Source organism: Platichthys flesus, chromosome 15, assembly GCF_949316205.1.
Source record: "Platichthys flesus chromosome 15, fPlaFle2.1, whole genome shotgun sequence".
In the NCBI taxonomy this organism is placed as follows: domain Eukaryota; kingdom Metazoa; phylum Chordata; class Actinopteri; order Pleuronectiformes; family Pleuronectidae; genus Platichthys; species Platichthys flesus.
In genome coordinates, this window is record NC_084959.1 from 15,769,723 (window position 1) to 15,776,020 (window position 6,298).

Genomic DNA, 6,298 nt, shown 5'->3' on the forward strand with positions numbered 1-6,298 from the left:
GGCTATTTTTGGTACAGAGATTTACATGTCAAAATGAAAATCCACCTGCATTTGTCGCTCGGTGGGTTTTTATTTCGTACTCTGATTACAGCAGTGTCTTTGAAAAGGTTTTACATAATATTCAGATGTTTATCTGAGGTAATGCCACTCCTTTCATGCAATGAAAGAAAGGGAGGAAGCAAATTCACACAATGTCATAAGAGCCGGAAGAAAGTAACCTCTTTTTTTTCTAATCAGCTAAATTTCTTAATCATGCCCCAGTGATTCTGAGCCTGAAGCTACTGAGGACAATAACTGTGCGCTTTGGAGCAAGAGATCAGCGGCAAGGATGATGACGTGTGTAGAGGCAGTTATATAACTGAACATTTTGTCTGTCATAGTTACAAGGTTAAAGAGGGTGACATGAATATTAGTCATAGTCTCAAGAGTCTTGTGCAGCATGATTCCACATCACCCATCCGGGCATTAGAAAATGGCAGTATGACGCTAACAGAAAAATCTATTTTATCCCTCTGTCAAGGCCTCGAAGGCTCATTCAAAAGACCACTGTCTTCTCAATGGAGACACAGCAGCTGTTCAATAATCAAAAGGAAACCTGACAAATCATCTTAGGCCTACACTACAAATGATTCTAAACATACAGACTACATTAAGGACTACATATAGTCCAGTGAAAGATGTTACTGACTTTAAGTTATACAAGATCCAAAAAAGATTTTAAAGAATGGCTTAAATGCTATGATCCATAGAAAAGAATATAAAAACGAGTAAAAGACATTAAAGGATACAAACTTTATCTACAACTCTTTTTCTATCAATCTTCTAGGTTACCCTGTAAGGTAAACCACAGTATAATGGACAAGTGGATGGGGTTTTGTATTCCAGTGCCTCTATAAACACTAACACAAATTCAGCTGCAAAATATGGAAATATTCATATAATATTAGAACTCAAGTATGAGCCATTAAATAACTATATAATCCCCCCCTTCCTCCCACATGAAACACACCACAAAGTTAATGTAAGTATCCCAGTGAGTCCATTAATTGGAGGGGCAAAATAGATGCCGTGCACAGTACAATTATGACTCTGTAACAAATAATAAAAACAAAAGGTAGGAACACAACAAAACCTCAAGAGTAAAAATTAATAAGTAAAAGAATAAGTACCTATTCATCACCTACAGATCCAGATTCAATAGTCTGATGTGTCTATGAATTATAAATAAGCAATAATGTCATTTTGGGCCCACGGCAAAAATGTTGCAGCGCAAATTAATTAGCTCATTAGTTAATAGCACGTCAAAGAGTCCTACAAAGATATCCAATCAACCCTATTCTCTAATTATTGTTTCATTCTATATAGGAATCTACTAACTAGTTGTTGATAATGCATTGCTATGCAAATGATTTGCTCAATTTCTCAGAACAATTAAGTCAATCTGTCGAACTATATTTGTACAGCACCTTTCATACAGGATAGTGCAGTTCAAAGTGCTTCATATTTGACGAGCCAAGAATTAAAACAACCTCATGATGACATTTGGGTTTATTTATTTGGAAATTCGTTTTGTGTACAACTCCAACTAACTCACATTCACTAAAGTAGTACATAGTATTCTAGGACTTCAAGGGCTGCTAACTGTTTCGAAAGGTTGGACAGAGGACACACACGACACTTATCAGAGACTTTTGTTACAGGCTGTCAAGGAGCATGACACTCCAGTGGTTCTGATGAGTATCACAAATACTTTAAATGCCTGTTTAATGTAGTCAGAGTGAGTGTTTCCCTTCTTTCTTAGCTTTTCCTATTGTATGACCTACTATTAAATGCTTTCAGGGTTCCATCCATCAATCCATCCATTATCAATACTGCTTATCCTTTGAGGGGAGCTGGAGCCGACCGCAGCAGACATTGAGTGACAGGCAGGTCACAAGTATGTTTCAGTGTGGGTTTGTTGTCTGATGTCTCTGTCAGGTATTTCTTGTACCATATGTGGAATGACAAAAATGAAGTTTATTGAACTTGAACCTTGTTATTCCCAAGTGTAACTTCTGTCACAGCCAAGTGTGAAAAACCACAGCAACCATAAGACTATATGTTACCATACAGGAGGTAAGTACAAAGGTAAGTAACATGAGAGTTTCCATACACTGTAGACGAGTAATTATTGCACCGAGAGACCAAAGGTTTGAATTATTCAGAGAGAAACTCTCTGAATTATTTCAGAGATAATTTCAGAGAAATTACATTGACTGATGTCAATGTAAGTCAAATGTGACCATGTGATACTGTAGTACTATTAACACAACACCAACAATGGGCTTCTTGTGTTGTGTGTAATGTATAAGGTAAGCAAGGCTTGGTAATTTGCAACCTGTGAAGTTAGTCAACCTGTTGTCAGATTTCACTCCATTTCAACCTACTCTCATTCTCTTACCCTTGACTTTCTATATTAATGCATATTTGCCTATGCAAAATCCATCTGGATGGATTTTAACATTTTCTTTGGAGATGAATCATCATGGGTTGAACATTCAAGACTCATGCTATGTGGAGCGCAGCTCTGTTTTCTTAAAGAGACAGAGGGGGAGAAATGATCCCTTAACAGTTGCACAGACCTGCACCATTTGTGCATGCCCAGTCACACTAAGCAGCTCTAGCAATATTCAGACTTGCATTCAGTTTAAGCTTGCAGGACATGGCCCACTAACCTACTTTCCCCACAACATGCTCTGTAACATCAGAGACGAGGCTGTGTGTCATCAGTTAACTAACCTTCACCATAGAATAGTTTCAGGAAAGAGGAACAAAAGCCCAGATACAGCGCTGCTTAAGCACAACCAGAATATAAATGATCAGACAAAAAAAAATCTCCATCAGGCCCCAAGCTTGGTTTGCTCTTGAAAGTGAAATATAATGCTGCAAACGGATTTTCCTTGAAACAGCAGAGTGGAGCAAAATGAAAAATAAGGACATGACGAAATGTCACAAGAAACGAGGAATAAAAGGGAGAAAGATCGTAACCTCAAACTGAGACAGAGTAAAGTATTCTAAGTCATACATGAGTAATTATGTAGGGTGAATTATAAATATGAAGAAATAGATGTTCATGAATAAGTTTTATATTATTATATTATTATTAATGAAAAAAAACATATTTGTGGCAAATCCTTTATATCTACATGTTACGATAGGGTTGCTGAATAAGGAAATCTTGTGTTTCCCCCATGATCTCATGGGCAAACCCCATCACTGTCCAAGAGTAACATGAACAACACTATACACTGTTAAACTCTACAGCCTGATTCCCACAAACAATTGTTGTAAGTTACTGGGCAAACTAAAAACAACCACAGCAACTGCCCTGGGCGGCTGCTCCTTCAGGTAAACAAATTGAATAATTATGACGTGGCAACATATTGTGAGTGTAGAAGAGACTCTGGACTCCTGGACTGGACTGTGTGCTGGCCGATTGGTTGTATGTTTGATTGTATGTCACAGGTTGTTGTAGCTATTTTCAAAAACTTCAGGATCAGTAAAAGTGTACGGTTAATAAATTGGTAATGTCTGCAGTTCAATATGTATTCTATGCCAGAGCTGTAACAAGTGGCAGAAATAGACATCCATATAGTGAGTGAGATGCCTGTCAGTAGTGGGCAGTCACAGTGCAGTGTGGATTAGGATCATGATTAACCTCTGACCTCCATAGGGGCAGACTTTAATCCAGAGTGGAATACACTAACTCATCAAGCCCAGGATAAAAATGCAGTTTGTAAAATGTACTGTAAAAGCAGGACTCAAGATTTTGACTGGAAGGGAGGAGAAGATGGCATGCGTCATGAGGGTGGCCCATGACGTAGAAAGGAGTGTATGGGGCTTAACACTCCAGTACAGTCAGTCCCGGGACAGCCATTCACGTCCCACTCGGCTGTCAGCACACGTCCTCATCACTATTCATGTCTGCTGGGCCAACCACAGCACTGAAGCAGCCAGCTGACAGAGTGGACCAGGCCTCCACACTGGTGGAACGTGCATGAGGACACTGGACGATCACTTGGACAATGAAAATAACAGGCTCCTCTCATGGCAGCGTGCTCCTGACCAAAGCCACACACTTGTCATCAGATAGGCAGACACTGACATACATTCGAAAAACCTGATTTCCATTGACTCCTTACCTGGACACCCTCAACTGGGAAATAGCTCTTGCTCAATCTCATAATCCAGAATCTCTCACCAATTTGAATTGGTCCAAGTAGTCATATCTCTACACGCACAAGAGAGCGCCATGTGGATTGCTCAACCCCATATAGATCACAGTCCTATTTCCCCCTCATCGAGTCACACAATATGTTTGAAGGGCCCACATATGATAAGGTGCCTGTGCATACAGCGAACCAGCAGCTGGACTCCACACACACACTCCAGGGCATCCCACCCCCATTTCATTGGCGCCGCGTCCAGTATCAATAACTTACAGCACGCTGCCTCGCATCGAATTAATACAAGAGGAAAATAAACACCCTATTCAAATATACTGTGTGCCTGCAGCTTACAGTCATTCAGAAAAACCAGCAGCCTTTGACCTAAATGCATAAGCAAATTAGCCTGAAACGGTCCAAATATCCACTGAGGAAAACATGTGTTTTGTGTATTTGTATACGACTGCTGTAAATATTGTGACGCAAATAACGTCGCGTCAAGACTTTGGAGAAAAAAAACAGACCGTGAGTAAAGTATGTTTTTCCCGGAGAGGTTCTACTTGTTGACACCGTAAATTGTTTCGCTAACGTGAAGCTCGGTTTGTGGGTAGAAGTGACGAAACAGACGCTGCGGAGGAGGTGGAAACTTACCTTATAGAGGGAGCCAGGCGGGGAAAGAGGCTGGAAGCGGCAAAATGATCCTAAAAAAAAAAACTGCGACGTCTTTTATTCCCCGCGAAAAAAGTTTCCCTTAAATGAAACTGCGCTGCGACTCCGCGTACAGACGGTTCTCCCCGGTGTGTGTGTGAGAGAGAGAGAGAGGGGCCGCCTGTAGAGAGGCAGATCCTGAACCAGCCCAGAGCCAGACACAGCCCACACACTTCACACCTCACAGCTTACATCGTTTTTCCACAGAGCGGTGCACACAACGTGTCCCGTCCACTGACACACACACACACACGAACACACACACAGTGACAGGCAGACAGACGAGGGCTGGCTGAAGACTTCTGTGTGCAGCCAGTGCGTCCACACTCACAGCCCCGCCCACTGGACTAGATATGCTCTTAAATTAAGTTGTGCGTGTGTGTGGTTGCCGTACTAACAACAGTGGAAATCATGAGGACCAAAGCTCAATCCTATAGGCTAAACATCATTTCCGGGGGTCCTGGTTATGGTTATAGGTCAGATGTGAATTGTGGTTAGGTTAGGGTTAGGGTTAGGGTGAATTGGTCATGGTTTTGGTTAGGGCCGTCCAAAATGAATGGAAGCCAATGCAATGTCATTTTAAGGATGGCTGGGTAAACCTGTGTGTGTGTGTCTGTGTGCGTATGTGTGTGTGTGTGTGTGTGTGTGTGTGTGTGTGTGTGTGTGTGTGTGTGTGTGCGCGCGTGTTGTGGAGACCTAAATGTGTTTAGGGTTAGGTTAGGGGAAGGGTTAGGATTAGGCAAGTTGTAACTATGGTTAAGGTTAGAGCGTCCAGGTGTCCTCCGGAAATCCATGTAGGTCAATGCAACCTCCTTTCAAGTCGTGGAAACATGACTCAGTGTGTGTGTGTTTAAGTAATACTTTCCTGATCCTCCAGTTCAATCAATCAATAAAATGTTATTTGTGTAGCCCATATCCACCAATCAACATTTTTCTCATAGGACTTACCAAGATGCCTCATCCTTTGCCCTTCACCCCTCAACAAGAGTAGGGAAAAACTAACAACAAAAAACTTTTAACAGGGGGAAAATGTAGAAACCTCTGAGAGAGCCATGTGTGAGTGATCCCTCTCCCGGGATGGACAGGAATACAATAGATACTAGTACAACAGGGTAAAACAGTACTGAGTCTGGTTCTGTACATATACATGTACAGTACAGTACATTGATCTGCTGTGAGTTTGTTATGTGAGTCACGCCATGCCTTTTGGGCCATGAGTCATACTTTCAAAAGGCCATCATGTAGCCAATCATCACATGTTGGCAGACACAGGCTTGGACTGATGAGAGCTATGCGGGAAAATGTAATGGGTAAATGCTTGAGCGCACCAGGTTTCATACAATCCAACGAGTGGACACACACTTTAGCGCCACCCTTAGGTCAAT

At 41.6% G+C, this 6,298-nt stretch overlaps 1 protein-coding gene across 1 annotated transcript in view; it reads right to left on the reverse strand.

Moving 5' to 3' along the window:
* Nucleotides 1-5,152, reverse strand: part of npas2 (neuronal PAS domain protein 2) — a 39,321-nt gene extending 34,169 nt beyond the window's left edge. The window contains exon 1 of the mRNA XM_062405413.1: nt 4,857-5,152. The gene's annotated coding sequence lies outside the window, so the exon portion shown is untranslated. The remainder of the gene's footprint in view (nt 1-4,856) is intronic.
* Nucleotides 5,153-6,298: the final 1,146 nt, after the last annotated feature.